The sequence below is a fragment of the Balaenoptera musculus genome, chromosome 17 (genome assembly GCF_009873245.2).
Source record: "Balaenoptera musculus isolate JJ_BM4_2016_0621 chromosome 17, mBalMus1.pri.v3, whole genome shotgun sequence".
Classification (NCBI taxonomy): Eukaryota; Metazoa; Chordata; class Mammalia; order Artiodactyla; family Balaenopteridae; genus Balaenoptera; species Balaenoptera musculus.
This window is the reverse complement of record NC_045801.1, coordinates 11,848,555-11,871,514: the sequence shown is the minus strand read 5'-3', so window position 1 is coordinate 11,871,514 and position 22,960 is coordinate 11,848,555. Positions and strand designations below refer to the sequence as shown.

At 38.7% G+C, this 22,960-nt stretch overlaps 1 long non-coding RNA gene across 2 annotated transcripts in view; it reads right to left on the bottom strand.

Annotated features, from left to right (window-relative positions):
• Positions 1 to 2,165: 2,165 nt before the first annotated feature.
• The window catches only part of LOC118883217, a 34,799-nt gene continuing 14,004 nt past the window's right edge, over positions 2,166 to 22,960 (bottom strand). Inside the window, exons 2-4 of one of the 2 annotated variants that reach the window (XR_005016970.1) lie at positions 21,344 to 21,415; positions 20,798 to 20,906; positions 2,166 to 2,343 (exon numbers count right to left, since the gene is read on the bottom strand). This is a non-coding gene — a long non-coding RNA (uncharacterized LOC118883217). Of the gene's footprint in view, positions 2,344 to 15,860; positions 17,426 to 20,797; positions 20,907 to 21,343; positions 21,416 to 22,960 lie in introns of those variants that run through there. The other variant, XR_005016971.1, reaches the window with a different exon arrangement.

Genomic DNA, 22,960 nt, shown 5'->3' with positions numbered 1-22,960 from the left:
AATCCTTTTAATTCGTACCTAGGTATTGTTCTTTCTTTAAACTTTGCTAAAAGTACTTAGCGATTCATGACTAAATTGTTTTCTAAATTGGCAAAACATTATCTTTAATAGATAAAGCATAATTACCTAGAAGTCTTACTTATATTGCTACTCATCCTGAAGAAAGCTTAGCCAGTTAGTTCTCAAAGCAATGGAGCAAGAAACTTGGGGCTACCTCCTATAATCTTGCAAACCTAAATCAGTGATGGAGTCATAAATGCCACAGAAAGTGCCAAGGACCTTGAAGTCACGAGGCCTTCATATTCAGGGGGACGATGGCAGGGGAGCTTTTACCATTGTTATACCTTCCCCTTCATTCTGTGGGAATGACCCCTGACTTGTGTCTCCTTACAGCATCTTATTGTCCCAAGGTAAGAGTAAGTGTTCTACTCTGCCTTTGCTAATATTCTTGCACATCTTGGAAAATTTTTCCTTCTTTAATGATGCCAGTCCTTGCATTCTTGTTAGGAAATTAAGGTTGGAAAGAATATGTCCAGAGATATTTTAATATACATTTTTAAAATTATTGTTTATGTATGATGAGGCCAACAGATCAGGAGATAACTCATTGAAAAGAGAGTGTGTTATGCTCACAGATCCCAAGAGAAAGGAGCATGGCATAGGCCATTTGGGGAAACACCAGGGATGGTCAGGGGGCAGAGGGAGAGAGGGAAACTGTGGACAAACGTTTTCATTTTGTGGTTTCCCTAAAAAGAAACAGGCAAGACAGGGTGAGCAGACTTCGGATTGGCTAGTTTAAATAATTTCAGTGAGCTCTGGGGTGTAAGCTATCCCTGGTTGTCTGGTACCTGGCCTTGGGGTGATGAGGGCAGGTAGATGGTGGAGGGCCCAGTAAGGCACGTGGTTGGGGATATGGCTCTGGACTGGTTGGCTCATGGTGGAAAGTCATGCTCGTGGGCAAGTTGTTTACTGTCTCCAGGAACTGGCAATTCCTGGAGGAACAATCCTTCCAGGATCAGCAAGACCCCAGATGTCAAAGCATCAGAATACAAAAAATAAAACCCGTGGTTAATACAAGAGGGAAACTGGGAGGAGTTCATCTTTCTGACAGGAAATGTGGCTTCCACATGTGTATGTGTGTGCATGCACATGTGTGTACGCACATGTGTGTACACACATGTGAGTAGTGAGTCTGTGGTATATTAATTGGTTTCACAGCGTCACCTGAAGTCTTAGAATTTCTAGTGATTCAATATGCATTTCTAGGAATTGAGGCTTCCACATGGACCACATTATAAAGAGCATGTGTCCCCCATCCATCTTTTATTGGCTTGGCCTGGCTCCAAGGACTCTATCTGAGAAGCCCAAGAACTGCTATACTGACTCTTCCTCCTTCTCTAGAAAGTCATCAATTCTGGGTGGAATTGGAGGTTTAGATCATAGTGGTCATCCTTTTAACCTCTCATTTTAACTAGCTTCTACTAAACTGAGGGCTGTGGTCATTATCCAAGGTGGAGACTCTCCTCCAGCTTCTCCTTCCTCTTAGTATGGTTGGAAGTTGTCCTTAAGATTTGAGCATTTTAATTAACCAATTCTTCCTTCTTTTCTTCCATAAGAATATTTATTTATTAACTTTTATGTGCTAACACAAATCCAGGCATCTTGAGGGTATACAAAGAGAAACCAGACAAGGAGTTTACACCCTCATACAGCTTCAGAGAGAAATCTTTTTCAAATTTATTTTATTTTTTATTGAAGTATAGTTAACTTACAATGTTGTATTAGTTTCAAGTGTAGAGCAAAGTGATTCAGTTACATATATATATAGTTTCAAGTGTAAAGCAAAGTGATTCAGTTATACATATATATAAAATATATATATTATATATATGTAATTCTTTTCCATTACAAGTTATTACAAGATATTGAGTAGAGTTCATGTGCTATACTGTAGGTCCTTGTTGTTTGCCTATTTTATATATAGTGGTGTGTATCTGTTAATTCCAAACTCCTAACTTATCTCCGCCCCGCCACCATCCCCTTTGGTAACCATACATTTGTTTTCTATGTCTTTGAGTCTATTTCTGTTTTGTAAATAAGTTCCTTTGTATCATTTTTAAGATTGCACATATAAGTGATATCATATGATATTTGTCTTTCTCTGCGGAGATAAATCTTAACAGTTCTCTGAAGGCAAAACCATACTTACTCATTTGATAATTCAAGCTCCTATTGCATCTTAAATGTTGTCTGAGCCTTGAGAAACACACTGCTTTCAATTGGTGTTAGGAAGTATGTCAAAGTTTATCCCTAAGGATGAACCACAGAGACGGCAAAGACTATCTACATTAGGGAGAGAAGAGAGTCAGGAGTTGGGTGGGTCCAGGGTCACATATGTCTGATTTCAGATTCCATCTCTGGATCTTACTACTTCTAAGAACTTGGGCTAGTTGCTGAGGTATCTTAGTCTTAGTTCTGTCCTCTGTTTACGAAAATAGTAATTATTTAAAAGTTGTAGAGGAGGAAAGAATTGATCCGGTTAAGATTGTTGTCACAATAACCGAGAAAATTTGTGGAAATCCCTTGACACTGTGCCCAATACATATTAAATACTCACAGGTATGCTTTATTGTTAACATTATTGTCAATAGTGCTGTGTTTAAGGAGAAAAAGCATGAGTATTGACATCAGGGAAGTCTGAGTCTCGGTGCTGATTCTGCTGCTTACTAGGCATGTAATCCTGGGGTACATTACTTAACATTTCTGAATCAGAAATAATCACACCTACCTTTCATGTGATAAAACTGAAAGATAATGAGTGTAGGATGCCTATAACTTATTATTTTCTGGCTTCCACGTGAAGTGGTAGCTGTAACTATTAGTGTTATCTAGTGATGAACTAAGAATCTTAGACTCCTGGAAAATCAGCCATGCATTTCTGTGGGAGAAGATAGGGTGCAGGGAGAGAAAAGGATCATTCTGCTTTTTATGATGCTCCTTTTTTTTTTTTTTTTTTTCCCCCTTTGGCACTGTTTGAATAGAGGTCACTGGTTGGCGCCCGTACAGGATGCCTGTGGTTCTACCCTCCCAGCCCACCATGCCTTTGGTCCAGTCTCCAGGACCTGCGTTTATGCCTGTCTCTGTGGCTACCTATGACCACAATTGGAGAAAGTCCAGCCGGCTGGGGGAGCCTCATGTATGACTCTGTGTTCCTGGGTGCCTGCCAGTGGACTCATTTTGCTGGAGGAATGTGTAATACGTACTGAGATTCTGTGGGGCCTCAAGATGGGAGGACACTCAGGGCCAAGGGGACCTGGAACCGGGGTAAGGAGGGCAGGGAGAAGGCTGTGCAAAGACATTTTTGCTCTTTGGCCCCATCTTCATGTTGAGTGCCCCAGGGCTCAGTCCTTGGTTCCCCCTGCCCTGTTTCTTGGTGACGTCACCCAGACTTAAGTAACAACCGTGTGCTCACAACTAGTAATTTATATCCAGTACATAGTCAGGATTTAAGTATTTGTAGAAAAACAAAAGAAAGAAAGGAGGAAAGAAATTCAAGTAAGGGAGGGTAGGAGGGAGGGAGGGAAGAAGGAAGGCAGTATTGTTAACTTGAAAGGATGTACTGCACTGGTATTAAAAAACTAAATATAAAAGCATGGGTTGTGAAGCACAGATAACATGGGTTCAAATCTAAAATCTCTCACTTTCAGGCTAATTTGGGACAAATTATTTAATCTCTGGATGCTTCAATTTTCTCTTGTCAAATGGGAATAATAAAAGTTATCTCATTTGTTTGGAGGTTGTTTGGAGATATAAATATGCTGGTACATGTGTAATGCTTTTAAAATTACCTGGAAAATCATAAATGTTTCTAAATATTAGCTATTATCACATAAATATAAACTGTATATCTGATAGACCTTGTATGAAAATACCAAATGACTTAAAAGTGGTGAAAATCTAAGATTCCAATGTATGAGCCATAAATGTGTGGAATGATTACACACATTTCTGGATCTATATTTGAGAAGAATATCTTGGGTAATGTTACCAAATGGGTGACATCTTAGGAGAAGATATTTTTAATGTTAAAATTAAGAAAGAATTAATATCCAAAATATAATTTAAATTGACAGGCTGAAGCAGGGAGCCATTAAGAAAATGGGGAAAGTGACCAGACAATTTATAGAAACTGAAGTCTAAATGTCTGAAGAATATATAAAAATGTGCTTGAGCTCATTGGACATAATAGTGCTAACACAATGAGATACTACTTTATACCCATTAGAATGGCAAAAAATGGAAATGTTGGGACAGTCAATTGCTGTCAGAACTTTGAGAGGACAAGAATTTTTATGTACAGTTGAAGAAGAGTAAATAGGAACAATCATTTTGAGAAGCAGGTAGGCAATAATTAGCTAAAACAAGTATTTCTTTTCCTTTTGACCCAACCAACCCAATCCTATGTATATATTCCAGAATAATTCTTTTTTTTAATTGAAGTATATTTGATTTAGAGTGTTCTATTAATTTTTGCTGCTGTACAGCAAAGTGATTCAGTTATACATACTTTTTTATATTCCTCTCCATTATGGTTTGTCACAGGATATTGAATATGGGTCCCTGTGCGATACAGTAGGACCTTGTTTTTTATCCATTCTATATATAATAGTTTGCATCTGCTAACCCCAAACTTCCAGTCCATCCCTCCCCTACTCCACCTCGCCCTCCCGCTTGACAGCTACAAGTCTGTTCTCTATGTCTGTGAGTCTGTTTTTGTTTTATAGATAGGTTCATTTGTGTCATATTTTAGATTCCACATATAAGTGATATATGGTATTTGTCTTTCTCTTTCTGACTTACTTCATTTAATATGATAATCTCTAAGTCCATCCATATTGCTGCAAATGGCATTATTCCATTCTTTTTTATGGCTGAGTAGTATTCCATTGTATATATGTACCATATCTCTTTATCCATTCATCCGTTGATGGACATTTAGGTTGTTTTCATGTCTTGACTATTGTGAATAGTGCTGCTATGAACATAGAGGTGCATGTCTCTTTTTGAATTATAGTTTTGTCCAGGTATATGCTGAGGAGTAAGACTGCTGGATTATATGTCAATTCTGTTTTTAATTTTTTGAGGAACCTCCATACTGTTTTCCATAGTGGCTGCACCAACTTACATTCCCACCAACAGTATAGGAGGGTTCCCTTTTCTCCACACCCTCTCCAGCATTTGTTACTTGTAGACTTTTTAACGATGGCTATTCTGACTGGTGTGAGGTGGTACCTTATTGTAGTTTTGACTTGCATTTCTCCAATAATTAGCGATGTTGAGCATCTTTTCATGTGCCTTCTGTGTGTCTTCTTTAGAGAAATGTCTGTTTAGGTCTTCTGCCCATTTTTCAATTGGGTTGTTTGGTTTTTTAGTTTGTAGTTGAGTTGAATGAGCTGTTGATATATTTTGAAAATTAAGCCTTTGTCAGTCACATCATTTGCAAATAGTTTCTCCCAGTCTGTAGTCTGCCTTTTTGTTTTGTTTATTGTTACCTTTGCTCTACAAAAGCTTGTAAGTTTGATTAGGTCCCATTTGTTTATTTTTGCTTTTATGTCTACTGCCTTAGGTGACTGACCTAAGAAAACACTGATATGATTTATGTCAGAAAATGTTTTGCCTGTGTTCTCTTCTAGGAGTTTTATGGTGTCATGTCTTATTAAGTCTTTAAACCATTTTGAGTTTATTTTTGTGTATGGTGTGGGGGTGTGTTCTGCCTTCATTGATTTACATGCAGCTGTCCAGCTTCCCAACACCACTTGCTGAAGAGACTGTCTTTTTCCATTGTATATTCTTGCCTCCTTTGTTGAAGATTGACTGTAGGTGTGGGGTTTATGTTTATTTCTGGGATCTCTATTCTGTTCCATTGATCCATATGTCTGTTTTTGTGCCAATACCATGCTGTTTTGATTATTGTTACTTTGTAGTATTGTCTGAAGCCTGGGAGAGTTATGTTTCCTGCTTTGTTCTTTTTCCTCAGGATTGCTTTGGCAATTCTGGGTCTTTTATGGTTCCGTATAAATTTTAGGATTATTTGTTCTAATTCTGTGAAAAATGTCATGGGTGATTTGATAGGGATTGCATTAAATCTGTAGATTGCTTTGGGTAGTGTGACCATTTTAATAGTATTAATTCTTCCTATCCCAGAACATGAGATATCTTCCAATTACTTTGAATCATCTTCACTTTCCTTTATTAATGTTTTATAGTTCTCAGCATATAACTCTTTCACCTTCTTGGTGAGGTTTATTCCTAAGTATTTTATATTTTTTTGATGCAATTTTAAAAGGAATTGTTTGTTTACATTCCTTTTCTGATATTTCATTGTTGGTGTGAAGAAATGCAACCAATTTCTGTATGTTAAACTTGTATCCTGCTACCTTGCTGAATTCGTTTATCAGTTCTAGTAGTTTTTGTGTGGAGTCTTTAGGGTTTTCTATCCATAGTAACATGTTATCTGCATATAATGACAATTTTACCTCTTCCCTTCCGATTTGGATACCTTTTATTTCTTGTCAGATTGCTGTGGCTAGGGCTTCCAATACCATGTTGAATAGAAGTGATGAGAGTGGGCATCCTTGTCTTGTTTCAGATTTTAGTGGGAAGGCTTTCAGCTTTTCACCATTGAGTATTATCCTGGCTGTGGGTTTGTCATAAATAGCTTTTATTATCTTGAGATGTGTCCAGAACAATTCTTATAAATGTTCATAAGGGACCATGTACAAGCATGTTTTTGAGTGTTATTTTTGGTGGCAGGGAACTGAAGGCAACCAAGATTAATCCCTAAGGAAACACATAAGTGATAGATGCCCACTAAGAAACTATGGGCTCCAGTAAGAAACACAAACTAGATGTCCACAGCCACACAGATAAATCCTCACAAGAGTGTTAGAGTTAGAAAAAGATGAGTTACAATCTTATATCATTTATGTAAATTGAAACACATATGTAAAACAACAGCGGGAATTTTATGAGAATATACTAATATTTACGGGCAGATATTGAAAGCTTTATATTGAGTGTCTATGGACTAGAGAATGGGACTGGGCACCAGAGAATTGGGGAAACAGGTAAATTAAACTCCAGTGTCACCTGTGGAGATAAATAAGGTCATTGTGTTTAGGATGATAAGTTCAGCTCTCTATACTTAAAATCTAATTTAAACAGCAAAAAGATGTCAGTTGACTACACAGATATTTATGTGGTATAAAAAACAAAAACATTTCAAAGAGTGTTTTAAATGATCTCCATTCCATACATTACAATGTGCTAAAAGCAATAAAAAAATTAAACATCTTTGACACAATTTAAAAAAGAAACATTACTTATTGGTACTCTTGCATTACCTATTCTCAGAGTTATTTTTTAACTTAATCAGCATTCAAAGGGCATTTCAACTTTTTATAGCCCCAGAATTATATTTCTCTTTGTAGTTGCATAGTTCGATGTTCCCATACATTTATAATTGGACCAGTCCTGAAAAACTGAAACCAAAACCAGCAGACCAAATGCATAGAAGAGTCAGTTGATTGTTTACCTGCATACGTTCAACCACTATATGAGTGGTTTGGTGGGTTCTAGCACCACTGACACATCATCTTTGACTCAGTTTTTTCACTCCAACACTTCGCTAATTAAATTGTTCTTAACTTCATCAGAATACCTCCTCTTTCCAGACACTTTAGATCTATCTCCCTCAGTCTTTGCAACTTTTGTTTGCCTTTGTTAATTGGCCAAGTTCTACCTACTCTCTCTAAAAGGAATCTGCAGTAATACTTTCCAAGGTGTTCCCCCCATTAAAATGGTATGTTCAATAACAACTTGGCTTTCTTCTCCACCTGAAGTCATCTGGATACCCAAACATTTGGCTGAAGGGACAGAAGTTACTGTATCCAACTGGAGGAAATAACACCTGTAAAATGGAAAACGTGAGTCAAACTGTTTTACGGGGCTTCTGGGAAAATAATCACACTACAAGAGCTCAGGATCCTCTGAGTGTGAAGCCTGGTGTTTAATCACCTATGCGTTCCTTTTGTGGTATTCACTGAAAGACTATTGGCCTGTGGAGGAGACCAGGAAACTGGCCAGTGTTCACATTCATTCTTCCCTCTGTTGACAACCAAATAAGTACTTAGGGTTCTTCTTCCCAACAGAGGCCACACACCTCATACACACACTGGTAAGGATGATTTTTTTAAAGAATATTTATTTTTAATTAATTAATTAGTTAATTTTATTTATTTATTTTTGGCTGCGTTGGGTCTTCGTTGCTGCGCACAGGCTTTCTCTAGTTGCGGCGAGCGGGGGCTACTCTTCGTTGTGGTGCATGGGCTTCTCATTGAGGTGGCTTCTCCTAATGCGGAGCATGGGCTCTAGGCACGCGGGCTTCAGTAGTTGTGGCACAAAGGCTCAGTAGTTGTGGCTCGGGGGCTCTAGAGCGCAGGCTCAGTAGCTGTGGTGCACGGGCTTAGTTGCTCCGCGGCATGTGGGATCTTCCTGGACCAGGGCTCGAATCCGTGTCCCCTGCACTGGCAGGCGGATTCTTAACCACTGTGCCACCAGGGAAGTCCCAAGGATGATTTTTAGATGTATGGATTTTGCAATGCCAAGTTGAGTGTGTATGTGTGTGTGTGACAAAATAGGTGATAATGAGATTGTTGAAATGAAGTAGAATTCTTTTCTTGAACAATCCTGTACTATTTGGGGGCTACTCATAAAGAAGAATCTTATAGACTATACACTGCAGGTAAGGTTTTGCAGAGTGAAAATGCAGACTCTTTCAAAGAAGCCGTGAATTTACAAGTTCCACAATGGAATAAGAGCCTTTTAACTCCACCAAGGCAAAAAGGAAGACTATTTCTTTCTGTCCCGTTTGCCTTCAGAGAGTGGAATGATAAAAGGTAAGATAGTTGATATGCAGAAAAATTGTGGTTTTGGAATAAGCACGGTATATACACAGCATGGTTTAATTCTCACAATCACCATGTGAGGTGGGAATTTTTATTTCAGTTACATAGATGAGAAGCTCCAGTCTCAAACAGGTTTTAAGTGACGATTTATAAGCATGGAGCCAAGTCTTGAATCATGTTGGATTTTAAGCTTCTAGAGGACAGGCACATTCTGAACTCTCAAAATGTAAACCAATGCTTAAGAATGGACCTCAGTCAATATTTGTTAATAAAGTAAAGAGTGAATGAATGAATAAGTAAATAATTGAATGGGATGCATTGAGTTAAACTCTGTCCACTAGTCCTTATAATGTGAACCTTCAGTGGTTAAAGTTCATGGAAGGTTAATGTGTGGCTGGAAATAAAGAAGATGTGATGGGATTCACCAAACCGAACCTTAACTTGTTGCATAAAACGCAGCCAAATAGCACAGCCTTTTTTCTTTTTTTTAACATCTTTATTAAAGTGTAACTGCTTTACAATGGTGTGTTAGTTTCTGCTTTATAACAAAGTGAATCAGCTATACATATACATATATCCCCAAATCTCCTCCCTCTTGCATCTCCCTCCCTCCCACCCTCCCTATCCCACCCCTCTAGGTGGTCGCAAAGCACCGAGCTGATCTCCCTGTGCTATGCGGCTGCTTCCCACTAGCTATCTATTTTACATTTGGTAGTGTATATATGTCCATGCCACTCTCTCACTTCGTCCCAGCTTACCCTTCCCCCTCCCCATGTCCTCAAGTCCATTCTCTACATCGGCGTCTTTATTCCTATCCTACCCCTAGGTTCTTCAGAACCAATTGTTTTGTTTTTTTTTTTAGATTCCATATATATGTGTTAGCATACAGTATTTGTTTTTCTCTTTCTGACTTACTTCACTCTGTATGACAGTCTCTAGGTCCATCCACCTCACTACAAATAACTCAATTTCGTTTCTTTTTATGGCTGAGTAATATTCCATTGTATACATATGCCATATCTTCTTTATCCATGTGTTGATGGACACTTTGGTTGCTTCCATGTCCTGGCTATTGTAAATAGAGCTGCAATGAACATTGTGGTACATGACTCTTTTTGAATTATGGTTTTCTCAGGGTATATGCCCAGTAGTGGGATTGCTGGGTCGTATGGTAGTTCTATTTTTCGTTTTTTAAGGAACCTCCGTACTGTTCTCCATAGTGGCTGTATCAATTTACATTCCCACCAACAATGCAAGAGGGTTCCCTTTTCTCCATACCCACTCCAGCATTTATTGTTTGTAGATTTTTTGATGATGGCCATTCTGACTGGTGTGAGGTGATACCTCACTGTAGTTTTGATTTGCATTTCTCTAATGATTAGTGATGTTGAACATCCTTTCATGTGTTTGTTGGCAATCTGTATATCTTCTTTGGAGAAATGTCTATTTAGGCACAGCCTTTTTTGCATCACTGTGATGAACAGAGTAACAGCCCATGTAATCAGTTCCAATGGTTATACCAAGGCATTTCTATCGAGACTTTAATAACTTTGTTTAATGAGGGGGAACTTATTTAGAAAAGGAAATGATTTCATAATAAATTTCTAAGAAAGCTTACTCTGAGCTCTGCTTAAAATGCAGTTTATTAATGATGGACTTTAATAAAGAAAACTCTGTACCTCTAAAAGATGGAGAAATAATATGGGCTAGAAAGCTGCAATTAGCTAGTCTAATAAGTGCATTGTACTATCTCCTTGTGTTTTAATGTGCAAATCTCTGTTTAGGAATGATTTTGACTATCTTATCATGTATTTGTTTGCTTTTATTGTTTTCTGTAAACTGCCTGTTTGTATCTTTTATCTAGTTTTGTTTTGGAGGGGGTAGTGTTGATTGGCAGGAGATAAATTTATGTTCCAGGTATCAATTTTTTTAATTGATTTTAAACATGGGCGGGGGGAATCCCATTAAATTTACGGTTTTATTTTTCCCATTTATGTCTCTAATCATTCTAGAATTCACAATTTTTTGTGGTGTTAGATAGGATATGGATTCATTTTTCATGCTAAAAGGAACCAGTATTTGCTCACACCATCTACTAAAAAAGTGTCGTTTTCCCATAATTAGTTGTGTCAACTTTATTATGTATTTAGATCTCATATATTAATGAGTCTGTCTCAGGGCTATTTATTATCTTCCATTATTCAATTTGCCTGTTATTATACCAGTAAAACACTGTTTTTATTACTATGGTCTTGCTGCATGTCTTAATACCTGATAAGAATAAGCATATTCCCTTTAATATTTTTAAGGTTACTTTAGCTAATTTTAGTCTATATACATTTAAGGTTTACCAAGTATATAAAAATCATCCAAGTTAAATTTTTATTGGGCTTGCTTGAAATTTGTAGATTAGTTTGGGGGAGAATTGATGTGTTTAAATTTGTGTTATCCTATCCAAAAGCATGGAGTGAGAAGAGGGCACCTGAAGAAGTGTTGAGGTCAATCCGGAGGCAGAGGGAGAGGGGGAGATTGTGGCCACAGCCTTTATTGTGGCTTCTGCAGGAGGGAATGGGCAGGTGAGACAAGGTAAGCAGGTTGGAATAATTTCAGCAGGCTTTGGAGTGTAGGAGCTGTCCTTAGTTGACTAGTACCTGGTATTGGGGTGGTTAGGGCAGGTGGAGAGTGGCGTGGAATGTAAGAGCTGGATAGAGGAAGTGGTTAGGAGGATGGGCTCTGGATTGGTCAATTTGAATGAAAGATGCACTTGTAGGGCAGTTGTTTGCTAGCCCTGCATGAGGCAGCCCTCCAGGGTCAGCACAGACCCCCAAGATATCAAAATATCAGAAGTACAGACTGAAAAGACACAGTTGATATAAATATAGACATATACATGCGTGGGTGTATGTGTGTGTGTATATATATACATACATATGCATCATAGGTATAGTTATATAGTTCTACAGTCAGGCTGGGAAAGAGAGAGTGATTTTTCCAACCGTGACACAGCTGTTCAAACATGGGATCTGACCTGGCAGTTCCATGCCTAACATCAGTGCAATAGCGTTCTACCGTGCTATTCTGCTTGGTTCTGCTTGTGGTTTGAGCTTGGCTCCATGGGGACATAAAAGTCTGGCAGAGGGTCATTCCCTGATACTTGAAGCAGAGTGCTGCAGGAGCAAAGGCCTCCTGTATTTCTGCATCAGAGGTTAGCAGGCTTGGCAAGATATCTTACAGAGTGTGGGGTGGGGGGGGAAGAGGAAAACGAATAAACTAAGTTTCTTGAAAGTATCAGTTTTGTTTTCAAATCATTCTGCATTCTTGTTTAACTTGTTTTATAAGTAAAAGGGCATTGTTGTGGTGGTGGTTGTTTTAATGGTGTGCTTCTAATAAATACAATGTTCTGTTTTAAAGGTCTGTGCCAGAGGCCTGTCTGCAAATGTGCAGGATCCTAAATTTGTAAGGCTGAAGAAATCTTGTAATCAGTTTGAGTACTCATTTTAGATATGAGGAAATTGAGATCGAAAGGCCTTACAGATCCATGTTTGATTAGGGGATATTCTGATGCTAGAACCTAGGTATATGAATTCTTTTCTCCTGCACCTGGCTGTGATTATTTAAGGAAGTGTTTCCACACTATTCTTGGCTTTATATTCTGTCCTTGGCTTATCTTTCCTTTAGTGTATCCCGTACCCCCAAATACACTGACCATGACAGTCAAACTGACTTAGAAGTAGTTCCCTAAATGTACTACAGCAGGCTCTGCTCATCCTTCATCCTCCTGGCTAACACTCACCCGTCCATCCCACAGTGGTCCTCTCAAGCATGGTCCTTAGGGGGATTCCCTGATCCACTCCAGTTCAGAGTCTGTGCTCTGGGTCTACGTAGTAGTCACATGTTATTGATCATAGAACGCTGAATTACAGGCTTTCTTGTCTCTCTTCTTGACTAGATTAAAGGATCTTTGTGAGTTAAGTCTTTGGCTGTCAGGTCTTCATTTCTAGTGCCTCTCATACAGTATTTATACCTGACGTTGCTTATAGAAAAATCATTCACCACAGAAAAGAAATGATATGTTTGCTTGTGTATGTGTGTGTGGGTGGGTTTATGTCACCTGTGTTCAAGTATAATGATCTTCTGATTATTTCCAAGTCACTTGAATAAAAAGTATGGTTGTATAATTGAAGTGTGTGCTGTTGTGCTTGAAAACCAATGAAAGAAAAAGCCAGCAAAGGTCTTAGTCGAACTCTGAATCAGAAGCTGTCTTTCCTTATAGCTTTACATCTCCCTGGAATGTTCTTGCATTTCTTTTTTTTTTTTTTTAATTTTTATTGGTGTATGGTTGTGTTTACACTTTACTCTGTTGTGTTAGCCTCCACTGCACAACAAAATGAATCAGCCATACATATACAGATATCCCCTCCTGTTTGGATTTCCCTCCCATTTAGGTTACCACAGTGCATTAGGTAGAGTTCCCTGTGCTATACAGTATGTTCCCATCAATTGTCTATTTTATACATAGTACCAATAATGTTTATGTGTCAATCCTAGTCTCCCAATTCCTCCCACCCCATCCCTTTTCCCCTTGGTATCTATACATTTGTTCTCTACGTCTGTCTATTTTTGCTGTGCAAATAAGATCATCTATACCGTTTTTCTAGATTCCACATATATGTGTTATTATACGATATTTGCTTTTCTCTTTCTGACTTTTTTCACTCTGTATGACACTCTCTAGTCTTGCATTTCTTTTACATAAGAATTCCTTCTATGCCTCTAAGGTTCATCCCCAAGAATCACTTGTTCATATCTATGTTGTTTTTGTGAATCTTTAAAATAACATCTTGGTCCCATATTTTGTTAGCATTAGATCGTGTCTCTCTTTGTTCTTGATGATACAATCTCCACTATTCCCTCTCTCCTATATTTTAGAACAACTGGATGTGTTTTTCTTCTCTCTAATGTAAATTCCTTGCATGTAGGGATGGTAAGTCTTCTTTGTTTATTTTTTTATAAGAGCTTTATTGAGAGAGAATTCACACACAATACAATTTACACATTTAAAGTATGCAGTTCAGTAGTTTTTCAAATAGTCACAGAGTTGTATAACCATCACCACAATTAATTTTAGAGCTTTTTCATCATCCCCAAAAGTAAGAGATTTTTTAGTAGTCACTCCCGTTGCCCTCCTCCCCAGTTTCCTCTTCCCAGCCCCAGACAACCATTAACCTACTTTCTGTCTCTATAGATTTGCCTCTTCTGGACATTTCATACAAACATAATCATATATTATATGGGGTCGTTGGTGGTGGGCTTCTTTCACTTAGCATAATATTTTTAAGGTTCATCCATGTAGCTGAATTATATTCCATTATATGAATATATCACATTTTGTTTATCCATTTATCTATTGATAAGCTTTTTGGTTGTTTCCAATTTGGGCTATCATGAATTATGCTGTATGGACATTTGTGTACAAGGTTTTGTGTGAACATTTATTTTTATTTCTCTTGAATACATACCTGAAAATGGAATTGCTGAGTCATATGGTAACCCTGTATTTAACTTTCTGAGGAGCTGCCAGACTGTTTTCTAAAGTGGTTGCACTATTTTATATTTCCAGTAGCAGTATATGAACTTCCAATTTTCTGTATCCTCTCCAAACTTGTGATTATCTATTTTTTAAAATTATTATAGTCATCCTAGTGGGTGTGAAGTAGTCTCATTGTGGTTTTGATTTACATTTCCCTGATGGCTAAGGATGTTGGACATCTTTTCTGTGCTTATTGCCCATTTGTATATCCTCCTTTGATGAACGTCTATTCAGATCCTTTGCCCATTTCTTTAAAAACGTCTTAAAAAAACAAATATTTGTTATCTGGGTCAGGATTCCTAGTGCAGCTTAACTGGGTCCTCTGTCTCAGGGCTGTCAGAAGGCTGTAGTCCAGGATTTAGTTATTCTAGAGTCGTTGATGATGTCCAGTTTATCTATTCTTTTCTTTTGTTGTTTGTACTTTTGATGTCGTATCTAAGAAACTACTGCCTAACCTAAGGTCATGAAGATTTAAGTCTATGTTTTCTTCAAAGACTTTTATAGATTAAACTCTTACGTTTAGGTTTTGATACATTTTAAGTTAATTTTTGAGTATGGTGTGAAGTCAGGGTCTATCTTCATTCTTTTGCCTGTGCTTATCCAGTTGTCCTAGCACCATCTGTTGAAAAGACTGTTCTTTCCCTATTGAATGGTTTTGAAACACTTGGTGAAAATCAGCTGACCACAGGCACATGGATTTATTTTTGAATTCTCAATTCTATTCCACTGATCTATATGTATTGTGCCAGTACCACCCTGTCTGGATTACCATTGTTTTGTAGTATGTTTTGAAATTAGAAAATGTGAGTCTTCCTAATTGTTCTTTTCCTGGTTTACTTTGGCTATTGAGCTCCTTGCAATTCCGTATGAATTTCAGAATCCGTTCATCAATTTATACAAAGAAATAAGCTGGGATTTTCTTTATGGTTGCATTGAATTTGTAGATCAGTTTGGAGAGTATTGCCATATTAGCAATATTGTTTTTCAATCCAGGAATGCAAGATACCTTTCCAATTATTTAGGGCTTCTGTAATTTCTTTCAATAATGTTTTGTAGTTTTTAGAATATCAGTTTTACACTTATTTTGTTAGATTTATTTCTATGTATTTGATTCTTTTTTAATGCTATTGTAGATAGAGTTCTTTTTTACTAATTTCATTTTTGGATCATTTATTACAAGTGTATAAAAATATAATTAACTTTTGTATATTGATCTTGTATCTTGAAACCTTGCTGAACTCATTTATTAATTCTAATAATTTTTTAGTGGGTTCCTTGGGATTTTCTATATGTAAGATTATTTCATGAGCAAATAAAGATAGCTTTACTTCTCCCTTTCTAATCTGGAGGCTATCTTATTTCTGGCCTAATTGCTCTGATGAGAACCTATAGCACAGTGTTGAATAGAAGTAGTTAGAGAAGATATCCTTTTCTTTTTCCTGATCTTAGAGGGAAAAACTCTATTCTTTCACCCTTGCATGTGCTGTTAGTTATGAGCTTTTTGTAGATGGCCTTTATCAGGCTGAGTAAGTGCCCTTCAATTCCTATTTGTTTGGTGTTTTAATCATGAAGGAGTGTTGAATTTTGTCTTTTTATTTATTTTCCCAGCTCTTACATACTGTTAGTTTCATATAGTAACTACTCATTAAATAATAAATGCAATTCGTATGCATACAAATGAATTAATAAAATCAGAGTTACATGAAGAAACAATTTCATTAATGGTTGAAGGGTAAAGAGAAAAATAGATGATCATATTTAAGTGATTTTACTTAAATCTCCACTTTTCATGTAGTATAAAGAAATAGACATAAATTACAAAATTTTGTGTTTTTTCAATCTGATATAGAACCCTGTTATAAACACAAAGCATCAACATTTGAGAAAAGATGCTATTTTTTTTTCATTGGAGATGCTTAACTTGATATCAACAGGGAAGCAACACTTTTCATCTGATAAACACTCATCCTATTTGCAAATCAAACTTATAAAAAAATGGAAAATCCTTATTTTTCTTACACTAGTCAAGAGAAGGCACAGACTCAGGCAGCAGTAAGGCTTTTGGTTTAGAAAAGAACCTCTGTGTTGTAGTTGTTTGTGAAGAAACTTAGTTCTCTTGGAGAAAGCAGTCCCTGGTGAAAGCACTCCTTATTTTTAAACAAATTGCCTTTCATCCTTTATTCAGTTGGGGGGCTTCTAAGATTTTCCAAATAGAAAGGCACATTGCTTGTCTTAAGTAGCTAATATAAGATGAACCCTGATACAGTCCAGCCTGCCTGGACTCTTCGGTCTAGAAATGCACGTTGCTCACAGTAGCACAGAGAATAACCACGGTTAGGAATGCATCTGTTTGCACTGAATGAAGACAAGTCATTGTTATAAGGGACTTGCTGGTTTCCCTTTAGTCTTGGTGTTGCAGGAATATATTTTGAACTTCCTTCCTCCCTTCCTCCCTTTTTTCCTTCCCTGTTTCTATATTTTGTCCCTCTCTCTCCTTCCTATATATTGTCTTTTCCATCAATGTTTATAGTGTCCCTAGTTTGTGTGTAGCTTTGTGCTAGACACCATGGGCAATAAAAAGAAGTAGGAAAACCTAGCTCTTAATCTTTTTTCTTAAAATGAAAACAATAAAAGTATATATACAAAAGGGAAACGTGTGTAAAATAAACTTGTAAATGTGAGTCCATTGTTATCAACTTCATGGTAGAGGCAATAACTGATAGAAGAGTTGAGAATAGCTGGTGGGCGGTGAGTGGAGAGGTGTCAGAGCTGGAACGATTTTCCAATCACTTAAGGATAGAGCCATCTAGACTTCTGAAAAGCACAGGCTTGGATACAAACAGGTGTATTCTTTTTTCCTGCTTGCTATCTGGAAAGGATTTCAACTAATGAGGTACTCTACTTTGGAAACTGATAGTGGAGACAGAAATGCCCATTATAAACAGGGTGACTGTATATTTTCTAAACTGAGACCTGTTTGAGAGTGAAAGGGAGTGCTCTTAATAATTACACAAAGGATACAGGCATAAAGTGGGACTGTCCTGGGCAAACTGAGATGAATAGATAACCTAAAGGATGCTTACAGATGATTTTTTATGTTTCTTTGGGAGATGGGAGGTGGGGGATTAAGAACTGGAAATGTATTCCTATTTTAAAACAAGCACATTATACTATACTACTGCCCACAAGAATTTTTGTTCCTTTGTTTTTGTTATATTTTAAAGTTTGGATTCTGTGACAAATGTACCCTCTCAGGAGTCACTCTCTCCTCTGAGGGACCCCTGAATTCATTCTAGGTTAGAGGAAAAGGGAAGGGCAAAGATCCAGTGGTGAGAATAAACTTGATGGGTCCTAGGAAATGATGAGAGGCCAAAATGGCTGGAGAGAAGTGAGTAAAGAAGAGAGTGATGAGTAGAGGGAGCTCATATAGGTCTGCTTCTCATCCTACCTTCGGAAGGCACTAAAACAGAGAGAGGGGCTGCATTTAGAGCATCGCTAACTGAGTCCAAAGCCTGGCTTTGCCCCTTAACAGGCTTTGTACCCTTGGACCAGTTGTTCAATTTCTGTCTGTCTCTGTCTCTTTTCAGAGGAAGGCTAATAGAACCTACAGCAAGGAACTAACTGTGAGACTCACGTGTGCTGATACATGTAGGTTTAGAATGTCAGCGGAATATAGGGTTAAGTGTCTAAGTGTTTTAAAAAAGGTTAATGGTTGATATTGTTATTCATCTCAGTGGGGGCAATAACATTTTTTTTTAAGGAAGAAATAGACCAGACCCAGGGGTTGATTTTTGAGACCCCTATCACCTGGTCCTGAGTGTTTCTCCCACTACTGGGTCATTTTAGTAGAGAGAATTAATTTTAAAGATCTTTCAGATTCTGGACAAGTATTCATAGGTCCAGTAGCCTGTGGACCTCAGCATAAACAGACTTCCAGCTTTAATTTTCAATTACTGAAATACTGGTTTAGGTGCCTCAACCTTGCAATCCATATCCACGGACCTCACGTTCACCTTGGAAATACCTGGGAATCTTTCCAGGGTTTGTCCTCCAGATGGTAAGAAACTCAAGACCTACTCTGAAAAATAATAATGGAACCAACAACAACAGTAATAATAGTGAATCGCAGCCCACATTTATTGATTCTCCACTCCATGCAGCTGACCACCTTGCTGAGTGGTTTCAAGGTAGTACCTTGTTTAATTCTCAAAATAACCATATGAGTTGAGAGAGTTTACATAGCACAGCTAAGGCTGTGGGGCTTGGGGGACAGGGATTCAAATCCAAGTCAGCCTGTGCTTATGTCTGCGCTGTGCTGCCTCCCCATGGGGAGAAGTGGTTCTAGGGCAACAGCAAATATTTTAGACAGAGAGTCATCACCGTGTCCTTTAGCCTTATTAACCTACAAATCCTGCAGGAATAGCCTAGCTGATACCTCTGCCTCTGCCAAAAAGGGAGTGTCTCCATCTGACAGTGATCTGGATTTTCCTAGTGCTTATGCCACTCATGGGAAGCCAGATGAAACAACCTAGGAAAGAGCATCGCCGTCAGGTGACCGAACTGCTACATATGATGTTAATCTGGGGCTGCATGAGTGATCCTCTTATGACCCGGTATGTGCAACGCACTTTTGAAGAGATCTGACCTATTCCCAGAGAATGACTTTTCATCTAGAGAATCTGTGCCTCGCTCAGCAGTGGCAGGAACAGTGAGTGCTCTTCATTCTGGCGCCAGCCTGAACTTGTGCCTGGTTAAGTGGCATTGAGCATTCACCTTATTAGACCTTTGGTGGATCCAGCAAATTCATGGAAAGCCATTACAGGGAAAGAACTGACTCTGGGCTTGCCACCGTGTAATTCTACTCCGTCTTCTATTTCAAGGTGACTAGCACATCTCCGTTATCGAATTTCAGGGAGGGAGGGGAACTAAAAGCAATCTAGGGAGGTAGCCTTGTGTTGTAGTGACAAGTGTGGAAGCACAGTTTCTGAGGTCAGTGTAGGTGGATTCACATCTCAGCTTTGGAAATTAATACCTAAATGACTAGTTACTTAAAACTCTGTGTTCTTCAGTTTCCTTTGGTATCTAGTGTATAGAGTTGTTGTAAGGATCAGTTGACATTATGGATGTGAAAAGGCTTACCTCACGTGGAAGGAGCAGTTCATGCATTGACCCAGCCTCCATTCAGGATCCCTCTTCCCTTGGCCTCCTTCCAGCTAAGGATGGTCATATGAGACTCTTTTGTCCAGTAGAACTAAAGCAGACTTCTTTTGGGTGGGCTTCTAGAAATACTTGTACTGATAAAATATTTCTTTTGCCTCTTTAGTTTCTCTCCCCACACACACTCCTTTTTTGTTAACTGGAACACGTATGTGAGGTCTGTGGTACTACTGCCCTCTTATAACCATGAGTAAATACGTGAAAGCAATTAGAACAGTTTTGGCACATGGTTAAAACTACCAAGTGTCAATGCTATCATCATCATCATCAACAACTTTATCATTATTATAAGCATGAGGATAAGGTCTATTGACTTATGATCATGGAGCAAAAAAACAGAAACTTCGCGAGTCCCCGATAGCATCAATGTACCAGCTTATCCACCACCTAACTGTGGACTTCTTGAAATATTAAACATATAACCTTGTATTTCTCTATGTTGCTGTTAGGCATTGCATTTCTTGCAGCTAAATGAAATCGTGATATAACACAGAATCTGTTAGTTCTTGATTGTTTCATTATTTCAGTCTAAAGAAGTGGCTAATGCTGGAATTCCCAGTACAGTTATCTCAACCGAACAGTCATCCAGTCTCTGCTTGAACACTTCCAGTGACTAGAAGCTCACTACTCCTCAAGGCAGGTTATTCTACCTTTGGGCAGGTCTGACATCTAGAAGGATATTTCTTATGAAAATATTTGTTAAAATATCAACTATCTTAACACTGAGGAGTAATATTAATGGTGAAAAAAGTCTATACCTGGTGTCTGACTTAATCCAGATTGGCACACCTACATACCACAGAGTTGGTATGTAATTAAAAGGAACAATGTAAATCTCAAAATTGGAATCCAAGGCTTGACTGTGGAAATTCTTCCTTGGACGTAGATTTGTAATTATATTCTGATTGGGCACCAGTCTCCCAGGATTTAAATGCACCGTCATCCCAATCAGTTGACGGACACCCTTGGCAGGAAATCGGTGTTCATAAATATATATTAAGTAAATGAGCTCTTATGTACTTACGGTTTTGATGGCACCAGTAATTGATGGATACCAGGCCTTGAAGTACAAAAGGAGTTAGCTCATTCCCCTGATGTATGTTGAGCCAGGAGAATGGGGGTGGGAAAGCATGCTGGGGAGAGAGTAAAAAACAAAAGTTACCACATCCACCCAACCGGATTTGTCTGACTCCCATGAAGTCTGCTTCTTCGGGGCATGTGTTTTGTTTTTCAGGGATGATTGCTTCAGTTCCCTGGTGTTTCTGGGCTTGTGTAAAGTCTCACCTTTACCATGCAAGTCCCATCCAGGTGAATAGGGAAGGAGTGGTCAGATAGAAAGGAATGGGAGAGGTTTCAACAAACCTTGAGGAAATAAAGCCAAAGTGTATAGAGGCCTAACTAATCTGATTTTCTCTCTTATAAAGTACTTCCACCCCTATTTGACCCAAATCTCTGCCCTGACTAACACCATAAAAGCAATGGGGTTTTCTTTGTGGTGAACTCTTATGAACAAGATGGAGTTTGTTGTTAACTATCGGGAAATTCTGGACACACGATGCCCCGGGCCTACCTTGATAACAGTTTGTTCTTCACAGAAATCATCAGAACTGGAATTGGGGGAGTTCTTCACTGAAGTGAGGGCCTGGAGGCAGAAACATGAGACCCATTTCTGTCAATTAGAAGATGCTTAAGAAGCATCTGTTTCTACTGCCACCACACCCCACGCCCCAGCATCAAGTCATACAAAGATAGCATGGTAGTACTGAAAGGGACCCTTTCTAGCACAGCGTTCCCTTTGTACCAAGTCCCAGGGAAATCACAGAGTTTATGAGAGAACCAGGCAATAAAGTGAGTAAGAGCATGGATTTTCAAGGCAAACTTCATGCTTTCCATTCCCTTCTCCACTACTAATCATGTTGTTTTAGGGACACTTTTTAAAGGCCCCTAGCCTACGTTTCCTCCTCTACTAAGTGGAAATAATAATGACATTTTCTTCAAAGGTTGTTGAAAGAATTGATGATAATAACCTTAAAGCCTTTAAAACAGTGATAGTCAAACAGTAAGCATTCAATAAATGTCAGGTGTTATCCATTTACCCACTAAATATCTAACAAGGGTTAGATATTATATATCTAATATATATATCACACCCAGAACTGTGCTAAGGTCTGGGAACGAAATGTTAAACGAAACACACATTGCCCCCTGAGCTCATGGAGTTTACGGTATATTGAAGAAAACTTAAGTTAAATAGATAATAGCAATACAGTGGTATCGGTTCTGCCAGGGGTAAGCACAAGTGCACCCTGGGGATCAGAGGAGGGCGGTGACCCCGTAGTCAGTGAAGACTTTTCTGAAGAGGTGATGTGTAGACAGCTGCATGCTGGTGGTAGTGCTGGGGAGGAGGTGGGTGAGTATTCCAGGCAGAGGGAGCAAGAGCTCCCCAGGAGTTTTGAGCAAGGTACAGTAGGGCTGTTGTAAGGAGCAGAATGAAGTTCCCAGGAGGGGAACATCATGAGGGAGAAAAGGCAGAAGGTAAACCTGGAGGAACCAGGGCCAGGCATGCGCATTGCGGGAGGCACTTTGTTATGGGGAGTTTGCTGATCAGATTTCCACCTTACAGTGGAAGGTGGGGAAAAACAAGTGAAGAAACACTCGCCCCTCTTTGGTTCTCAATTCTCATGTCCGCTAATCCTTTGGAAACATCTTTTCCTCAGTCATCCCCAGAGGCCCTAGACTCTAAGCCCTAGAGAGATAAAGGGAGCTCAGATCCAACGCAGTCAAGATGGAGAAGCCTGGGTAGGATTGTGTTTCTTTCCGTCCCCAATACCGCAGTGTCGGGTGAGAGGGCGGTCAGAGGGCAGTTGCTGGTGGCTCTTTCTCCCTGATGCCTGAGGCTGACTGTCCTGGTTTCTCCAGAGGCAGTGGCCGGGCTTCCCAGAGCCAGACCTCCCAAAGGCTGAGGAGGAGGTATCACCCTTCTAATCTTGTGGTTTGTGGCAAATACTGCTTCCATCTGCAAAGTGCTTCAAAATCCAGATTTTCAAATCTTCCATGGTAGTGACTTCATTAAATATATTATTCCAATCATGCCGCAGAATTCTGAAAAAAGATGGACTGAAGCTGTTTGGTTTAAAGAAAAAAAGCCAAAGTAATGAATTTGGTTCAGAACACCAAAGTTTTAGTC